This window comes from Cyprinus carpio, chromosome A11, assembly GCF_018340385.1.
Source record: "Cyprinus carpio isolate SPL01 chromosome A11, ASM1834038v1, whole genome shotgun sequence".
Classification (NCBI taxonomy): domain Eukaryota; kingdom Metazoa; phylum Chordata; class Actinopteri; order Cypriniformes; family Cyprinidae; genus Cyprinus; species Cyprinus carpio.
The window spans coordinates 12728883-12750436 of NC_056582.1; the positions used below are offsets into that span (position 1 = coordinate 12728883).

Consider the following 21554-nt stretch of genomic DNA (forward strand, 5'->3'; position numbering starts at 1 on the left):
GTAAATAGTGAGCGGGGATCAGGGGAGCGTAATTGACATAGATGCTCTCATTCAGAGCAGGGTTTCCCCTTGTAATGCCTTTTTCGCTGGAGCAAATAAACTCCTGCTCCTGCTGCTGTCAGTCGTGGTATGCGCTTTTCTATGGACTGGAGCTTTATGGCACAGTTTTTATCCAGAGATTCTCAAATGAGCATTTCTGCTGCTAGTTAAAACCGCTGTCGTTGTCATGAGAGCAATGTTGTTAGTTAATTTGACAGCTGTGTTAATTTCTAATTATTAATGTCTACTTTCTACTAATCAGATATTGCTTGAATTACCCCGCTGCTCGATCCACATCACCACAGTGAAGCAATTTTATATTTTAGCTGAAGTTTGCAAAAAAAAAAAAGTGGGCAGTTACAATTTTAGGTAAAAAAGTAAAAATCCCAATAAAAATTTAATCAAAATTCCTTCCTTAAAAAATAAAATAACCAATTTTTATATATTTATGTTTTGTATACAGTAAAAAGTTTTTTTATAAGACGTATCTTAGGCTCACCAAGGCTGCATTTATTTGATCAAAAATAAAGTAAATACTGTAATACTTTGAAATATTATAGCAATTTATAAAAGCTGGTATCAATTTTAATAAATTTTAGAATGTAAATTATTTCTCTGATGCAAAGATGAATTTAATGCATCCTTGCTTAATAAAAGTATTAATTTATTTTTGTAATTACCCCCTTTTTTTCAAAAAACTATGAAAACTCCTGTTTTAATCAGTCTAACTGTTACAAAACATTATCAAAAATTAACTGGGGTCAACACCTTGTAAATAAGAAGTTTTAGGTGCATAACTTTCCTGGTAATTGGGTCTAAGACAGCGCTTTGTGCTTATTTATCTGAAAACTTCACTATATTTAAATCCATCTCTCTTTAAATAGCTAAACCAGTGCTCTTTCACACACAGCCCTTTGACGTAATGTCCTCTCCACTGAAAAATACAACAAAATGCACCACAAAGAAAGAGATTCCGGCACGCAGTGTATTTGAAAGGTGTTGGGTTTCATTTCTTTGGTTAAGCCTTAAAGTAGATGAGCTGCGTGGCCTCATTTGAGGAATTTGAGTACAACTAACTTATTATTATAATCAATCTATTCTACCCAATAAAACAGAAAAACCACAACATAAAAAATATAATCTTTCTTCCTATTATCTGCTCTAGCTCACTTCTTTATTTTGTTCTGAGGATTTTCATTCTTTCTTTTTTTAAAGATAAATTTATTCGTCTATTGTCAGTGATCTCCAGTAGAAAGCAGGTGTATTGTTCCTGGCTCCTGAAACTGAGTTCATAATAAGTGAAGTTATAATAATAAGCTTTTTAAAGTATGAATGCATCTATCAGAACTGCAAGAGACAAAAAGCAGGCTTACAACGGCACATATGTATAAAACTTCCCAGGAGTCAAATGAGATGTAACATGTTGGCACAGTGTGCATAAGACAGCCATATGAGATCAGTATTAACACTCTCTCTTACTAATTATCTCTCTCAGGAGTGTTTGTTGTTGCACTTCAGGTGTCACATCTATTTTTGCTTTTTCCTTCTAACGAATGTTTGCACAAGTAAATTAGCCAGTTGTTATTGCTAACTTAATAATGCTTCACAAGTACATCAGCGCACTGCTGCAAACATCTCTGAATCTGGTGGGAATATTTAATCATCACCATGCAAAACTGCTACGGCACATTTAGGTGTAATTTTCATTCACGCAAAGGTAATTTGTTTCTATATTATAAATTAATTAACACTAACAATGATGGAGAATGCTTGTGAATATATAATTGAGAGCTCACTGCAGACAGATTGATTATACTCGTCCCTCCTCCTGTTACTCTCCTCCACCTCTCCTGTTTGTGACGCCAAGTGCAATTGTCAGCATCTTCTCAAAAGAAAATGGCAAAGACTGGAATCATTAAAAATTTTGTTTTTTGATCCTTTTGTCCTTTTTGCTAACAACCATCAGCTCTCTGAGGGAATCATTAGCATTTCAGTCACCGTAGCATCCATTATCATTATGGGTTTTAAAAGGTGAAGTGTGTAATTTCATCTCCACTAGCCAAAATTGCATAAATATTGGTTGTTTTCAAAAAAAAAAAAAAAAAAAAAAAAAAAAAAAAAACATATGCCATTGGTTGAACAAACAGCTCCACCTCAAACACATTCCAACTAGTTAAACAAAGTTACAAATGACTTGCTTATTTATAAAAAAAAGACTTTGACAAAAATAACATTTTATGCACATTTCATAATATTATAGTATTAATATTAATTTAGCATTAGACTTTTAAAATATAATTTCAGTTTTCACTTTAATTTGAAATGTAGTTTAATTTTTAGTAGTTTTACATTGTTCTGTAATTTACATTTTACTGATTAATTTTACTGATATATTCATTGATGAAACCCATTTTTAATAGTTTAAGTTATAACAATAACAACACAATTACAGATTTCCACTTTAACCATGACTGAAAGCTTGGTGTAAACTTGTTTCTCTGCTGTAACTTTCACTTTAATGTAGTCTTTAATGAATATCAATGGCTTTGCATTGTTCCATCTGTTCAAGATAACAATCTCCTATGGTTTCATCACACTTGATCAGATTGATGACTTTAGCTTAATGATTCATGCCGTGTTTGTATATGTTTGTCGGTCTCTGTGTGCGTGCATGGGGTGTGAGTAATTCTTTTGGCGAAATAAGTTTCCCTTGATGGTTGTGATAAAATTGAGGTAAAAAAGCCACTTATGCTTTTCAACCGCAAGAATGGATTGTTTTATCTAAACATCTGTGCAGAGAGAGTGAGAGAATACAGTGAAGGCCATGATGCATTGAGAAACTGTTTGGAATTACTTTTACATGTCTGAGTCAGGACAGGACATGCAGTGTGTGTGTGTGTGTGTGTGTGTGTGTGTGTGTGTGTGTGTGTGTGTGTGTGTGTGTGTGTGAGAGAGAGAGAATAAGTGTTTTCCCACAGAGATGCTCAATGTTTTCCGATGTTCACTTGCTCATGAATCGTGGTATGGATAAAATCTCCACCAGTCAATATATTACTGTTTACTGCAAATCACAAGAGACTCATAGGAATGTATTGGTCACTTCACCAGAGGCAAGCTGATTTGTTTAACAGATGTAAAAATACTTTTACTTGTGTTTAAGTTAATTAACCGCAAGGAAACAGACAGCTGAAAATGTATTGTCACTGGTAAATGCATAGCTCACCAGTGATTCAGATTTTGGTGAAGTGAATCAATTGATTCATTACAAAGATCCAATTTATAAGCATGGTTTGTTTACACATTGGGCATTGTGGCTTCACTGCACAGTCTTCAGAACTTCTCCTATTGTCTCCTGTCTGATGATCAAAATTATCATTTTTTTGGTGTATGTGACTAAGTCATGTAAATTTGCATGTGGTCAAACTTATAACATTTCTTATTTAAGGAATACGTATTAGAGAATAGCAGATCCACTTCTCCATTGTAGGATTTGTTTTGTTTTTGTTTTTGTCATTAGTTGTTGTTTGGATTTGTAGTAGAAAATAGCAGGCCCACTTCATTCTTCACCAAGGTTTTTTATTTTTTATTTTTTTGTTTTGTTTTGTTCTGTTCTGATAAAAATCTGTTGTCTCGTGTTTTGTTTTATTGACATGTTCAGATGAAAAGCTGTTATCTCCTATTAAGTAGTACTGCATTTTAGCTCAAAGCTCTGCATTAATTGTCTTTAACAGGAGTGTTAAGGCAAGCTCACACCAGTTAATCGTTCTCCAGCAGCTGTTCAGATAACACACAGATGTTGTGACATGTTTGCTGGTACGGAATGATCTGTGCATGTGTACTGGTTCTCAGTGATTTTATTAAGACTATATATCTGTTTGCTTTACATTTATTTATTTATTTATTTGCTTACTTACTAACTAACTAAATGTTCTGAGTTCAATACAAGTTAAACTCTATCAGAATTATATCTTGCATGCTTTGGGTTGTTACCACTGAAAATCATTTTTCAATCTCCTTCAGTTTATAATAACAAACAAAAAATGCCTTAACAGTAATACGTTTACAGTTGTTGTCTAAGAAGCAAGTTTTTTTTTTTTTTTTTTGTCCTCTTATAACATGTTGGTATGTTTTTCTAAGCCCTCCCACACGGAAAGTATATAAAGGTAGTTTGAACAAACACCCAAATTGTCTCAAATGAGGTATATAAATAGCTGTAAGCTCCCAGCCCAGGCCAACTGTAAATGAGGAAATTGGGATTAAATGGGCATCATTACATTTGACTCACTGCTGGGCGGAGCGAAACGAAACCCTCACAGACCCTCGACAAAGCTTTGTAGTTAAAACTACACAACTGTTTTCAGATAAGGAGACCGAGGCTGGTGTGGCATTGAATTCCCAGAGGTAGACTCCCTCACGTCTGCACGGGTGTGAACTAAACCAGCCCCAACCCGAGCAGCCCTGCATGCCTGTCACTCACACCGCAGCGCTGCCTCCTTTGGGCTCTGTTGCCCCACGTCCTGAGGGCAAAAAAGATGCCTGATGCTTTTTCTTACACAACTCCCCTGCGTCTATCTCAAGTGCCTCCTCCACATGGAAGGGCACTGATGCACACATATGTACTCGTAAATCACGGTAAGGCAAAACATGTTGAAGACATGCAGACTTGCACCTCTCACGCAGAGGTGAATGCACTCATGTGTCATGAAAAGCAGATCCGTTCTTTTGCTTCCTTGCAAAGTGGGCCATAAAATGGCATGGAACAAGATCACCAACATTTACAAACCCACCGAGGCAATTTGCACTTCCTTACAAATGGATTGTTGTAATTGCCCCAAGCATTTGTTAGGATTTCCCGTAGTTGGTATTTAAATGTATTCAGCTTATATCTGGCTCATATCTAATAACACACAAAAATCTGCTTCAGATTTCCATCCTATCAGCTTGACACGCTCAAGGTTTGGTTATTCATCTGAGACTTGCAAAGATCTAAAGAAGAGCTTTTATCTTAATAAGGCTGTTTAATGCAAGGCTACACAAACAGGTTTAATAGTTTTCTCTTCTTTGCTTTGTGTATGTGGATGTGCACGTACATGTATGAATGTGTTTACAAGTAAATGTGTGGGTGTGTGTTTCTATGTGTGCCGTGGAGACAGCGGAGGGCCTGTGTGTTGTAGTGTTCAGATAAATCACAGCTTTAGAGCAAACATTGTTCGGTGACAGGTCAAGGGAGTGGAGGCGAATGGAATGTTTTCTGAACTAACCAACAAGGAAAACAGCTTGTCCTCTTGTTAAATCTCTGACTAAGAGCACAAGTAGCTTTGCTAAAGGTGTTAAATGTTTACCCAGCTCTGTTCGCTGTGGATGTGAGCTAGATGACGGCAGATAAACTCAGATAAAGAGAGTCACTCGGCTTTTATGTTCACAGGTGTGAACAACTTACACAAGACTTCCAGAAAGCAAATGCTTTTGGCAAGTTGCTATGTCATTTCTTATCTGCATGGTCAGACACACAATATGAACCAATCAGCTGTTTGATCCGGTGCTTATATGGGTGTTTCTTCAACTATGGGCCCTTTTGGCCCTCTGATCTAAATAATAAACTCTTAAAGCACACGTTTTATACTCTCTCTAGTTTAATTTGTCCACTGAAATTGTTGAAGATTTTATAAACGTGACATTTAAAATATTTTTGACTATTTTGGTAGGTCTTAGTATTGAAAAGGTACAGTTGTTAAATATTTTTGCATAATATATAATATTTTGCATTGCTAAACATAGGCTACTAACAATACCTTTACAGTTTTACATAGTTTGACAAAATTATGACAAATTAATAAGTGTATAAATGACACTTAATAAGAATATTGTTTGGAAAATATGTACCTAGATTTTTCTTTTTCATCTTTCTTTCATTCTCTGTTCATTGACACGTTGTTTCCTTAATTGAAATATAATAATATATTATGTAAATTATATGTTTCTATATATATATTAAATAATTTATAGGGATAGTTCACCCAATATATAGATATATAGATATAGATATCTGATAAATATATATATATATATATATATAATATATATATATATATATATATATATATATATATATATATATATATATATATATATATAGATAATATATAGATATCTGAACATAAAATAAAATAATTATTTATTTAATGGATTATCATAGTTTTTAAAATATAATAATTATTTTGGTGGATTTTCACCAAAAATTTCACTGGGACATAAAAGTACAGGTATTTGAAGAAACGTCCATAGATGCAGTAAACTCAGAGATAGATGTAGTCATACCATTGTTGTTTACTCTTCCCTGTTCAAACAGAGCATGCATGCATATTGTGTGAGTCATTCCTTCATAACTCACAAGATAAACAGTGAGAATACACGTGTCTTCAGCCACCTCCTCAGTTCCTACGCTCAAGCCATTATCTTACATAACCGCAGGTTCTGCTTCTTTACATTATTACTAAACGTTGGCCACACAGTTTCATTGACTGCAGTAAAGGATGGTGTGGTTTTGTCTGGAGGGCTGTGCTCTACCAGCGGAGCGCGTTCATGCCCTCCTCCTCCCACTCTCTCCACGCGTAGATTGAGCCTCACAATTATGCTTTATTAATCTGCATCCCTTAATTGAAAATTCCCCTGATGAGGAGCTATACTCCAGGGCTGTACCTGGAATACGCCACTCATTATCTGCCAAGGTGCCTTTAAAGAGTGAGAGGGATGCATGCAAATCAGAGTATGGTTAGTGTCCGTGATGACTGGAAAAAGGCGAACGAGAGAGAAATAAAAGAGTGAGAGGGAATTAGAGACTCCATTGTTGGTGTGTTTAGTGTGATTCAATGTTTATGTGTGAACAAAGTGAGGAAGCATTATGCCCACTGCATGTGTAAATATAAAAATATGTTTATTCATGTTTTATTGTGCATCAGGCACCACGTAGGTTGGTGCCCACCTAAAAAAAACTTGTGGCAAGATTACAGCTAAATATGGCTTTAGTCCAGTTACTTATTTTCAATAAAATGATATTGAATATATTATTGCACATATTATAATCAGAAATTTTATTATAATACATAATTATAAAAATTTTAAATATTTGAACCTTTTATACCTTGTGTCATATTCTTCTTATTCTTATTATTATTATTACAAACATTATTACATTATTAAAATGGGAATAACCTGATTATACTTTGTGTGTCATTTATTATTATTTAAGTATTTTTCTTTTTTTTAACTTTGACATCATACATTAAAAATTATTGTTTTGATTGTATGAAAATTGACTAAAATTTGAACTTTGTTCTACCAGTTATATGTGAGTTTACCTGTAACAAGTAAATGCATATTTACTAAATGATTAACTTGCTTGCTCATCTCAAATTAAAGGGCAGTAGATGACGTATATCTTTATGTGTACATAGAGAGAGATATTTAATGTTCACAAATGAAGGTACTTTACCATCTGCTAATTTTACCTTCGCATCTGCACTTCCAGGGCTTTCAGATTAACACTCAAAACATGTTAAATGAAAAGGTACATTGGCGGGAAATTAAATTTGTGAATTGAAAATGATTGTTACATAATTAGGAAGAAGAAGAGGAGCTAATAGGTGATTAAATATTAAGCAAACTGTTCGGAGAGGTTTCAGTTTAGACTTTAATCACCAAACTCCCTCGCTTCATTTTCCATGTTTTTGATAAATAATAAAGCAGTTCGTCTTGGCCATTACAGCCTCCCTCTCTCCTCGATTACTATTCCTTTTCTGATGCAAACAGCTAAGAAATGCAGGTCAGTTTGTCATTTAAGGGGCGACGCATATTAAATTGTATTTACCATGCCATGTGAGGAATAATAAAAAAGAAAGAAGAAGAATCCTATTATGAGTTCTTTGAAAGTAATTACCTTAATTATAAGCTCTAATATAGTAAGACGGGAGAGAAGGGAAGTGCGGGAGTCGTTTATGGACTAATTCTGGAACTGTTTGATTTAATGAGGCAGCAAAGGCACATATAGATGTCATATCATCTCTTTTCCTTCCTCTCGTTCTCTGGAAGTGTATCTAAAAGCCTTCTGACTGTCTTTTCCACTTAAACAATGTGTTTTTTTCCTCTCATTTGAGAAGTCTGGTGACGGTACAGGTGGCCCTATTGTGTTCCCCTCACCTTATCAGTGCTTTCTCAAATCCTTCTCCAGAAAGACGTGGAGAAAGTGTTACATCACTCGCTGTTGTCATCACTATTCAGTGACATCTTATTGGTCGCCCCCCGATCCAGACCCTCCCCTCGGCCTTGCCATTAGTTGCAAGTCGCCTGCCTCTCTGCTTGTTATCTACAGTAACACACTAATGCAAAGGTGGAGATTTTGAAAATAAACCCTGGGCGCCACAACTTCCTCCCTGCCCTCTTTGCCCACATGCAGGCATGCCTGATAACAGCTCCTTAAAAAGAGCTCCTGTTTCACAGAGAGCTAATTGAGGATAACAGGTGAAAGTTTGATAACATTAGGTACTTTCTTCTGCTCACCAAGAGGCCCTTTTCTTTGAAACAAACAAACAGCTGATAAGGCCAGAGGTGCTTTAAGCTCTCTAAGCATGTTTTTTGAGTCATTTAAATACTCTTTTAGTGTTGTGGAAAAGCTGACTAAAAGTAGCAAAATAGCTTAGCTATATATAGCGACTGTAACTTAACTTTTCCAGTGACATGCTGCTTTTTCTATAGCAAAAACTCTACCTTGCTGTTTTTATGTGTTTAAAGTTGTACAGACAAGTGAACTAAGGTAATATTCAAGTGCACAGTAAGTGTGCTCTCGCTTGTAATGTTTGTATTGTTAATTTTAATGAATCAGTTTATTTGAAAGGTTCATGTAAATAAAGTGGTTGAAAAGAAACAGCTCGCAGATTAGAGTTTTTGTGCATCATTTTTCCTTTTTAAAGCAAAATCTAATAGTTAAATAATGCTGTCGTTTACTCTGATATATTATGTTTGTTGTATTTGAACTAAATATATCTATTCAAGTGTAATGCTTGGACCATAATTAAGATTCATTCATTTATTTAATAACCCTCTTTTGTTTTTGAACTACATAAACACTGTTGTGAAATGTTAAATCATTATGTTTAATAAACACTTTCATTCAAATGTTTTGGATCAGAAAGTTTTTGTTTTAGAAAAACTTTAATACTTTTATTTAGAATGTAGAAAATTGATTAAAAGTTACTATAAATATATATATATATTTGTTACAAAATATCTCTATTTCAAATAAATACTGTTCTTTTGAACTTTCTGTTCATTAATGGATCACATACACGCTTCATATATTTCACTTGATTTCTCAAAGATCGTGAAAATGAAGATTGGAGTAATGGCTGCTGAAAATTCAGCTTTGCCATCACAGAAATAGAATACATTTTAAAATATATTCAAACAGAAAACAGTTATTTTAAATTGTAATAATACACACCATTACTGCTTTATTGTATTTTTAATCAAATAAATGCAGCATTGATGGTCATAAGAGACTTCTTCCCAAAACATATTGACTTTGGACTTTTGAATGGCTGTGTGCATATTTGAAGGCCTTTTTATTTATAGTAGTTGAATACACAGTATCTATAAGAATGTGTATTTGAAAGATTGCAACTTATTTCTCCAGAGCAGCCGCTCTCTTCATGTAGTAATGATTAGGTGAATATTTACCTGATGTGGATGTCATAACACGAATGTGAGAAGCTTTGCAAGATAGACAGGAAATCACTACCTACGGACTGGTCAGATCTGCATCAGCCCACCTGTCTTCCTTTCAAAACCAATATAGATCTCAGTGTGTCAAGATATATCGGCAAAACAATAAAAATAATTGCCACCCTTGAGGAAAAAAATTGTGATGCAATAAGCAGGGGTTATTTTTGAAATACACATGATATGCCTCTCCGGTAAAGAAAAAACAAAAAAACAAAACAAAATACAAAGCACACCCCTCAAATTATCAACAGCAGTCACATTTCAGTGATAGCATAGATGAGGTTTTTAAAAGATTGGACACACAATTATGCTCACTTGTCGTGTATTAATACAGATTCTTGACATCTTTCATAGAGCCCGTGCTGTCAGCTCTTTGTCTGCTTTAATTGAAAATTAATGGCTAGTGTGTTGCCTTGGAAACCGAGGCAATGGCCGCCAGTAGTGTTCACAATTCAAGCAGACACCAGTGCCATTCATTGTCCTTTCTGACCTTGGAAGTTTGAAAAAAGAACAAGAAAAATACTAAATAAGAAAAGAATGGCAAAAAAGGCGGAGCAAGACAAATATATACAGTATATATATATATATATATATATATATATATATATATATATATATATATATATATATATATATATATATATATATATACATATATATTAGTTGAATATTGTGTATTATAGCAGGTAAAGAGACGAATTGTGCACATGGTTCAACTGAGAAAGAAAAGAAGGAGAGGAAAAAGAATGATGGTGTCAAAATGGCAAAGAGAAGAGAATTAAGTTTGAGTGAGAAAGCATAAAGGCCCATCTCTTCATTCAATTCTGCCTATTACCTTTGTGATACTACAGTGATGATGTTGCCAGAGGTTATATTATAGCGTCATAATAGGCCAGCCTTCAAGGAGCAGCTTGTGGCCTCTAAATAGGTTAGTCAAGATTGTATCTGTCTGGCAGAAGAAAGAAATCGACTTTGACTTCTGAGGGCATCGACTCACAGAGCAACAAAAGGTACTTCGTGACAGCGAGGTGCGCATCATCTGGATTTTAGAGCGGCGGTTTGGCTACAAGGAGTGCTGGTTTTCAGCTTTCATGTTTACTTGCAACTTCTCAGCCCTTAAGTAAAGGCTAATATCAAATTTAGATATACATCTACTACCTATAACTCTGCAGAAAGTAACCCAGTCTTTCATCCACCTTCCTAATTGACAATTTCTGAATTTATCTTGAGTGGCTTCTTCGTGACTTCTTCCTTCACTATTCTATTGAATGGCTGCTACCAGTGGAGATCTACCCCTCTGCTTTAAAATTTTCGGTGTTCTTCTGACATGCCCTCTTTGTCTGTGTGCCCTACATGAATAGTGCAGACACCTTTCGTCTCTCAGAACAGGAAGCTGGACTCTAACCAGCCACAATAACTCTGCATGAGGGTCTGATAAGGCTCTCACAGACTCTCTCCATCTAACCATTCTGGAGAAGAACTAAATCCCCTCAGTTCAAAACCAACCATAGGCCTTAACCACATGCCAGTAAATAGCTTTAAAAAGGCACTAGGAATAAAACTTATTTTTACTTGCGTGTATTCATGTGTGTGTGTGTGTGTGTGTGTGTGTGTGTGTGTGTGTGTGTGTGTGTGTGTGTGTGTGTGTTCAAGTTTATGATTCTGAATTCTGACTGTATGAAGCTGCTGTAAAATGAAAGTTTTTGAACATTGATGTCTTTTGTCATATTGCTGTTGCCACCATTTTATAAAAGCAGTATGCCACTTCAGTCTGTGTGTTACTGTGTCTTTCTGAGCCTATTTAATTACTCTAATTACCTTTTTAAAAAAGGAATTATCTGCAGGGGCATTTTTTTGCTTTCACATTGTAAACATGTTGGGAAATTCTGAAGTCACTTTTGGTGTCATTTTTACCCCAGGCCCTGGTTAACTTCTGACCCTGGTCCTTCTGAATGCAAAAATAACAAACAAATAAATAAAAATAAAAAAACATCCATTGCTGTTCAAAAGTTTGGGTAAGAAATTTCTGAATTTATCTCAAGTGGCTTCTTCGTGGCTTCTTCCTTCACTATTCTATTGAATGGCTGCTACCAGTGGAGATCAAATCAGCAGGGGATCAGTATAGTTGGTCACCAGGTTACCACACATCCCAGGAGGGATTTTGATCCACTCCTCTTTACAGATCCTCTCTAAATCCTTAAGGTTTCTTGGCTGTCATTTGGCATCTCAAAATTCCAGCTCCCTCCACAGATTTTCTATAGGATTGAGGTTTGGAGACTGGCTAGGCCACTCCATGGCCTTAATATGCTTCTTCCCCCATCCTTACCCCATGAGGCAAGATCTTGCATGGAGCTCCAGACCAAGACCGACTGATGGTTGTTTTTTATTACTTCCATTTCCAAATAATCGCACCAAAAGTTGTCTCCTTCTCACCAGTCTTCTTGCTGATGGTCTTGTAGCCCATTCCAGCCTTGTGCAGATCTACAATCTTGGCTCTAACATCCTTTGACAGCTCTTTGGTCTTGCCCATGGTGGTGGGAGAGGTTTGAATGGAAGATACAGATTGTGTAGACAGATGTCTTATACACCTAACCAGATGACATTAGGAGTAACTTCTTAAAGTGTCAGGACTAATCTGTGTTCCACATGGGCACATAACCAGTCTGTGGGAGCCAGAATTCTTGCTGGTGGGTAGGGGATCAAATACTTATTTCACTCACTGAAATGCAAATCAATCTCTAACCTTTATATAATGTGTTCTTTTTCTGGATGTTTTGGTCGGTATTCTGTCTCTATCCATTAAAATAAACCTACCACAAAAATTATAGAACCTTTATTTCTTTGTAAGTGGGCAAACTTACAAAATCAGCAGGGGCTAAAATAAATATTTCTAAATTTATCTTGAGTGGCTTCCTCATGGCCTCTTCCTTCACTATTCTATTGAATGGCTGCTACCAGTGGAGATCTACCCCTTTGCCTTTGAATTTTTGGTGTTCTTCTGACATGCCCTCTTTGTCTGTGTGCCCTACATGAATAGTGCAGACACCTTTCGTCTCTCAGAACAGGAAGCTGGACTCTAACAAGCCACAATAACTCTGCATGAGGGTCTGATAAGGCTCTCACAGACTCTCTCCATCTAACCATTCTGGAGAAGAACTAAATCCCCTCAGTTCAAAACCAACCATAGGCCTTAACCACATGCCAGTAAATAGCTTTAAAAAGGCACTAAGCATAAAGTGGATTTGTACTTTTTTGTGTGTGTGCGTGTATTCAAGTTTATGATTCTGAATTCTGACTGTATGAAGCTGCTGTAAAAAGTTTTTGAACATTGATGTCTTTTGCCATATTGCTGTTGCCACTTTTTTATAAAAGCGGTAAGCCACTTCAGTCTGTGTGTAATTTTGTCTTTCTGAGCCTATTTAATTACTGTGATTACCCTTTTAAAAAATTATCTGCAGGGGCATTTTTTGCTTTCACATTTTAAACATGTTGGGAAATTTTGAAGTCATTTTTGGTGTCATTTTTACCCCAGGCCCTGGTTTACTTCTGACCCTGGTCCTTCTGAATGCAAAAAATAAAATAAAATAAATAAAAAATAAAAACAACCTTCCATTGCTGTTCAAAAGTTTGGGTAAGAAATTTCTATTTTTATTCTAAAAGGATGCATTAAATAGATCAAAAGTCACCGTTTTTATAATGTTTTTTAATTATATAAGTTCATTTATGAAAACAAAACCTCACATTTCTGTATTTTTGCCAGTAAATAGCTTTTAAAAGGCACTAGGTATAAAGTGGATTTGTACTTTGTGTAAGTGTGTGCATGTGTGTGTGTGTTCAAGTTTATGATTTGCCTTTGGTCTAAAAAATTGCCTTTGGTCTGTTTTTTTTTACTTTTGTCATATTGCTGTTGTCACCATTTTATAAAAGCAGTAAGCCACTTCGGTCTGTTGTTGTGTCTTTCTGAGCCTATTTAATTACTGCAAAGAGTCCTTAAAAATTATCTGCAGGGGCATTTTTTGTTAACTTTCTTTTCATCAAAGAGTCCTTAAAATGCATCATTGCTTCCACAAAAAAGTAAGCAGCACAGCTGTTTTCGACACTGATAATAAGAAAAGGCACTAAATTAGCATATTAGAATGAATTCTCAAGGATCATGTGACACTGAAGACTGGAGTAATGATGCTGAAAATTCAGCTTTGCCATCACAAGAATAAATTGCATTTTTAAAATGTAATAAAATAGAACACACAGTGTATGAACACCCCTTACCTGTAACACACATCTCTTGTGGCTTATTGCTTTAGTATAAAACAGTTAGACATCATTCAAGCATCACGACAGTTTTCTCAGCACATAATTAAGCTCGCTATAAACCCCTCTGGACTTTTACATGAGTAATATTAGTTCCAATCTGACCCTTATTTGGAGCTAAGCATGGTTGGGTGAAATGCTCTAGTTTATTTTGATTTGCAGGGTTATAATAATATTCCCCTGCCAAATATACTGACCTGTCTGATCCCAGAGTCCATTTATGAATCTGCGCTCCGACCCAGTGCTCCAGCATTCTGTTTGTTTATTTGTTCGCAGGTCAGTTGGGCTTGTTTCTGTATCGAAAGAGGCCTTGGGGGATAATGTTTTACAGAGCCACGAGGGGGAAATTTTCCGAGCCCCTGTTAAAAAGTGAAATGTGGAGACAATGGAGGAAGACAGAGCGATTTCTAAATAGAATCTGCACAACACTGTGGGGATGATCCATGCCGCTATTCCTCAGGGGAGAGTGAGAGAAAGACAGAGAAAGCGAGAGGTCATGGAGATTCGTTTTCCCTTTTGCCTTGAGGGAAGGCACAATAGCAGACTCACAACCCCTGAAGGCACGTTTGTTTGAGTGTGCCACAAATTCAATTTGCTCTTGTTGAGAACATGTCACATTTAAATGATCAGCATTAATGTTGTCAACAAGACGTTGGCAGAACAGGGATCATGCTATCATGTGGCACTGCATTTTATTTTATTCTATTTATTTTCTTTTTAGGAATTAAGCATTGCTTGCATGTTTCTCCTTCGTTATTAATCATTTAAAAAAATATTTTTTTTGTGACTAAATGTGACTAGATCTAAATGTGTGTGTGTGTGTGTGTGTGTGTGTGTGTGTGTGTGTGTGTGTGTGTGTGTGTGTGTGTGTGTGTGTGTGTGTGTGTGTATAACTCACATTTCCATACATCTGGAAACATGGTTAAATATTTTGAACTCAGGTAATTTAATTACTTTTAAATTTATATATATATTCTTTTTATTTTATGTAATGTAAGAATTAAGCATTGCTATCTACTCCTTAGTCATTTTAAATACGTACATTTTTAGTGACAATGTGACTGAATCTGTTACAGTCCTCATTCTGGTTATTTTTAATCTGATGACTCTCATTTTGTCCCTGCATTTAATTATTTTATATAAATTTATATTATATAAATTAATTTATGAGAACAAAACCTCACATATATCAAATATATATATCTAGCTAATTTAATTAACTTTTATTATTTATTTATTTTTACGAATGAAGCATTGCTTTCTTCTCCTTAGTTTTTAGCGATTTTAAAGTACATTTTTTAAAATTTGACTGAATCTGCTACAATCACCATCCTAGATGTCTGTTAATCTGTGGACTCTCTTTGTGTCCCCCCATATACAGTATTACATTTGGTTTCCCACTGTACGAAGTTAACACATATGAGTGAGGAAAAAAATAAAATAAAATAAAAAATCCAATTCTTTGGAGAGTTTGACCTGAGCATTTCCAATTCTCTGCGTTTTTTGCAATGTCTTTTCAGACATTTCTTCCCTGCATTTTGAAGTATAGTGAAGGGCTTTTCAAGGCCTTAATATTTCAGTTGAGTGTGAATAATGAAAATCATCAAACAGATTGGAGGGAATAATTTAATAAATGGCAGAAGCATCCAGTGCCTGTCATTCTGCTCCAGAGCATTTAGTCACTTTGAAAAACTCTCTCGAGGCCAATGAGGTCATGGATCATTCATTAATCCCCTATTCTTTGGCATTAGTGCAGAATTTTGAAGGTCTTCTTATACTGTATCGATGCTGTTGGATATACGCTCACATATGCATATTTTTTTACATGGACTTTAAATGAGACATGCAGACATAGTGTAATTCCTTGCCCATGTGTTCCCTCCTTCCTTAGTGCTATTTAAAGCTTCTAAATGCAACAGCTAATTCTCCCTCATTTAGTAACTGAAAGCTTTCAGCCAGGATGTCATAGCAGTGCAATAAATCCCAATAAACATTTATTGTGCACAACTAGCATCATCTCATATCGCAATGTTTTTTTTTTTTTTTCTTCCTCAAGTGTCTTCTGCCTCGGGGGAGTGAACACACCTCAGTTTAGGCTGTCACCACGTTAAGCCCAAGTCGTGTGCGCTTCTGTCAGCGCCTTGTCAAACTAAGTGCTTGTTGCTGTATTTAAGAACGAGTCTGCAATGTTGTTACAGCCCCTTTGCGTCCCAACATGCCCTGCTTCCCTGGATACACTCTGTTGTCAGTACACATAAGTAAGATGGCACAGTTTGGGATTGTCTGATGCTCTGGTTTGTAAGATTTGCAGGTTATATAGCTGTAGGAGAAACACATATCATATCCACTGCCATGCACTCGTTTGCATCCTTTCTCTTCTTTTCAGCCGACACCGTGACAGTGAACGACCTGCGGAGGCGACGGGGGTCATCGCAGTTTAATTGCCATTTTATGTGCCTGCCACTCCACGATGCCTCTCTACGTTCGGTGTTAACCCACGCAATCCTTTCCAAGAAGGGGTGAGAAAAAAAACAGAACCATTTTTGATGAGGCATCAGCCGGGCACCCAGCAAAGTGGCCAGCGTTCTCACACAAAACACATGCTACAGATCCTGGCCTCCAGATGCCAGAGCATCTGAATCTGTAAAATAATAACACATAATAAGCTTTATTATCTTTTTACATGCATGTGTGGCTGAAAATTACCATGCCTAAGATTTCTTTCGATATTAAGCATAAATGTGACTTTTTAAAGGGATAGTTCATCCAAAACGTAAAATTCTGTCATTATTTACTCACTCTTACTGTATGTTGTTAGAATCGTCATAAATGTCCACGCAGCTTTTGCAAGATAAAAAAAAAGACAAAAGGAGAAATTTTAAAGACTGTTGTAGTCGCTCTTTCACGCAGCTTTTGCAAGTCCTCTAAATGAATAAGATTTATTATTTGAGTCATAAAAAGTAAAATAGAATCGTCATAAATGTCCACGCAGCTTTTGCAAGTCCTCTAAATGAATAAGATTTATTATTTGAGTCATAAGAGGTATTATTCACTAAAAATCTTGACATCCCCCTTTGCTCTTCTTCGTTCATGACAGTTCATTATAGAATTGTGAATTTGAAAATTCAAATTGTGCATGATTCTTTTGAGTCTGATCTTTTAAATCTGCTTATTGGTTCACAAACATAATGATTCAAGCTTTGTGTGAGAAACAAACCAAAATATAATTGGCTCTTCCACTGATAAGCTAAATCTTCTACAGTGAATCTCCAAAGCATTTTGACTGATTCATTGAGTCAGTGAGTTGAACTCAAGAATGAATCATTCATATTTTTAAACCAGATCGAGTGATTCTTTGTCTCAAAAAGGTTTTGTTCATGAATCTGACATTATGAGACAGAAGAAAATCAAACATTTACTGTATTTACTTTAAATGTATAGTCCATCATTTACTCACCCTAATGTTGTTCCAAACTTGTATGACTTTCTTTCTTCTGTGGAACATAAAAGAACATATTTTGAGACATTTACAATAGAAGTTAATGGTAACCAAAATGGTTTGTTTCCCAACATTCCTTTTTTTTTTTTTTTCCATTTTTATGTCTCTTTAAATCAATTCTTATGCTGTGATATACAGCCCTGAAGGTGTCAGACTAGCCTTGCCTCCTGTAGATTGCTGTGTCTAACTAAACATGTGTTTACCCACCATGCCACAGCATCCAGAGCATGAATTATTCACACTTAGATGTAATGGACCCTGCTGAGCGGCTTACAGACTGAAGGTTAGTGTGGAAGCGGGGTTAAACACATATAAAGGGGCCGGCGATGGCTTTTTTAACTTAGCATCTACATCACTTAATCAATCAGGTAATCAATCAAATCCCTCTCTTTCACATCCGTTTTCATTCCCCTGCTGGTTGCTAGCTGATGGCTTACATGTCCTAGCTTCAATCAATTGGCTTTTCAATCAAATCAAATTGGTTTACATCAGTCTGATTGGCCCACATTAGTCAGCACAGATGTACAGCACCTCGACAAGCTTAACATCAATCTACCAATCAATCTGCCAGTCTGCCGGTAGCTCAAGCCAATCACAGGGCCTTATATCATTACATGCACAAAAGACACATGCATGTTTACACTCCCAAAGGACTGTTCTCATTTCTGTCTCTCTTGTGAGCTGCTTCAGATTCAGCCTCTAGAGGGGACTTAGACTTAGATTTTAGAGTGGTATCACGTGTGTGTGTGTGTGTGTGTGTGTGTGTGTGTGTGTGTGTGTGTGTGTGTGTGCATTGCTGTGTATATTTGAGCAGGTGCGTGGCAGAGAAATGAAAAGTCCTCAAGATTGGAGCAGTTCACTAAAGAAACACTGGTTATTTTGTCAGAGATGTTTGTTGTTTGTTCTTCATGCCTGTGATTGCTTATTGGATTTATGATTGTGAAAGCGATATGATATTTTTCATTGTGCAGTTAACATTGTAAATAAACGTGATATTAAGTAAATGTGATATTACCTGAATTCAAATACTTTTTAAATATAGTTATAATTACAGTTATACCAGCCTCTATCATCAATATTTAAATACCACATATGTCAAATAAATACATAAAAACCAACATTAAATAAATCATTTTAACATAAAACGTTTTTACCAGTTTGGGGTCAGACAGTTTTTTTTTTTTTTTTTTTTTTAAATGTTATGCTTATTAAGGCTGCATTTATTTGATCAAAAAATTCTGTAAACAGTAAATAAAAAATCTGAATATATTTTGAAATTGAAAATTATTTTTATGATGGTAAAGCTGAATTTTCAGCAGACATTACTATAATGAATATAAACTTTTGATCAATCTAATGTGTACTTCCTAAATAAAACTATTAATTTATTTCAAATAAAAATTATTAAAAAAAAATAAAAAAAAAATAAAGAAACTTGCAAGCCCCAGAAATCTGAATGGTAGTTTATGATTTAAAAATATAACTTTCTATATAAAATATTACCTATTTTCTTTTTGTTTGTTTGCTCAATTTATAACTCTTTTTTTATTATTATAATCTCTGAAACTTCTAAAAAATGCAAAGCTCCAGATTTCTCTGGAAGTGTGTATGTGTGCATGTGTGTCTACGTGTTTATTAATTTATTTGTTAATGATATGTCAGAACCCTACATTAGCCCAAAAAAGTAAGGTCTTGAGGTTTTTTGATGGAGTTTCAAGCTGTAAAGGTAACATTACAAATCATGGCGTGCTTTCTGAGTGTGGCTGCCAAGGCGACGGCCTGTGCACATATATAACCATCAAAGGCTGCAAGGCTTTCTGGCCCACACTCGGGCTCAGTGGGAATAAAGCTGTCTTCTACTGTGCACTGTGGGCCTATAAAAAGTTTGGACGGGTAATAAGTGGCTCATTTTTAAATGAATATGCGTCAGTCAGAGGGAGCGGGTCGGCCAGATCCTAAGCTTTCATCCCAGTGCTTACGGTAATGGCTCATCATAAATGAGAAATAGAGGGAGAGATACAGATACAGGGAGACACAGGAAAAAATGAAAGTAGTGGTGGGGAGAACATAATGCACATTTCCGCATTTCGGATTTATACAGACACATTCAAAAACACACACACACACACACACACACACACACACACACACACACACAACACATGCAAACACACACACAAACAAACACACACACACACACACACACAAACACACACACACACACACACACACACACACACACACACGAAGTTTGCTTTCATTCAGACATTTTAACTTGTGTGTGTGTGTGTGTGTGTGTGTGTGTGTGTGTGTGTGTGTGCACAGTGAAAGATATGGCACTCAAATTAACTTACTTTCTCACATGCTTTAAACCAAATAAAGTTTAAACATCTGCCTGCGTAGGGCTTCATCACTAGCCCTCAACAATCAGATACCATCAGGGTTCACGGCAAACTGCTTCCATCCGGCAGGATTTCAATAACCATCTTCAAGGACATTTCCTTCCTTCACACTCAGCCAAATGTGTCTTTATCTAATTCCCTGTCTGCAAGACATATCCCCATCCTCTCATTATGTAATTTGTCCTCTTATATTTCTCTTGTGTTTGATTTTGACAAATATGCGGATTATCTGAATATGGGATTTTTAAATAAATGGCTAATGTTAACTTTCATGTCTGTCTTCTGATCTGCTGAATATTCATTATGGGACTCAAGGACAAGCAGAATTGCAGAGGTCATGAATTCTGTGCAGAAGGAAGAGTTCGAGAGAGAAAAAAGATAGATGGGGAGAGTAAGCGAAGAAAAAAGGGAAAATAATTTACTTTTGATTAAAATTTAAATAAGGATTCACTCTTGAATCATACAAATCAAATTGGTGACCAGTCACACTCTGAAATTATTCTGAAAGAATAAAGTTTTTCTTCATAATACAGACATAGGTCAGTGTGGTTTGTGGTCATCATTGTTACGGCCGAACAATTAGTTGTGTGGTGTGAAAGGAAACACTCATTTATCATTATGATAAAAACTGCATAACACCATTTACTAGAAAATAGTCAAAACAGTTAATAAACAGTCTTATTAAGGTCATTTAACAGAAAAAAAATAACCTACTGTATATAGTAATTATAATTAGGTTTTTGTATATTTTTACATATTTACTATTTATTTTATGAATGTGATTTTATTTAATTATATTTATTATTTGTTTATAATTTTGGATTATTAGATTTGGCCTAGTAGCAGTAGAGTGAAAGTTGAAAATATTTGTTTTATTATAGAAATATATTTTTATATAATTATATATTATTATTTGAGAGATTATATATTATATTACATTTTATTCACATTATTTTATATAATATTTACTTACTTTGTTTGTAATTTTGGATGATTACATTTGGCCTAGTAATGGAGTAAAGGTTGAAAATAAATGTCTTATAGAATTATAGTTTATATATAATTTTATTTTTTATCATTTATTTTTATGTATGTGATTTGTGATGTGATATGTATTAGATTTTGCATAGCATGGAGTGAAAGTTGAAAATCTAGAATATTATAGAATTATGTATTATATAAAATTATGTATTATGTATCTATGAATGTGATTTTATATTGTTTATTTATTGTTTGTTTGTTTGTATTTATATTTAGAATTATTTGATTTGATTATTAGAGTGAATGTTGAAAAAATATTTTTGTTATTGAAATAAAAATAGTGTAAATATTTTATTTTTGTTGTTGTTCGATGATGATTTAGTTATTTATTATTATTTTTGGCTCATTAATAATGTAGCCTAGTGAAAGTGATTCAATCTTTAATTTAGTCAGTGCTGCGGAAACAGTCAAAGATTTGGAAATGGCAAGATTCTTTTCTCCCCTCTCATAGAAAATTATAAATAAAGAATATGTCAACACTATCT

The 21554-nt window shown here is 35.1% G+C and overlaps 1 long non-coding RNA gene across 1 annotated transcript; it reads right to left on the reverse strand.

Moving 5' to 3' along the window:
* Positions 1–15747: 15747 nt before the first annotated feature.
* Positions 15748–17986, reverse strand: LOC122146718. The gene is made up of 3 exons (XR_006161237.1): positions 17834–17986; positions 17585–17621; positions 15748–16768 (listed from the first exon to the last, which is right to left on the reverse strand). It is a non-coding gene; the product is annotated as an uncharacterized LOC122146718 (long non-coding RNA).
* Between the last annotated feature and the right edge of the window lie 3568 nt (positions 17987–21554).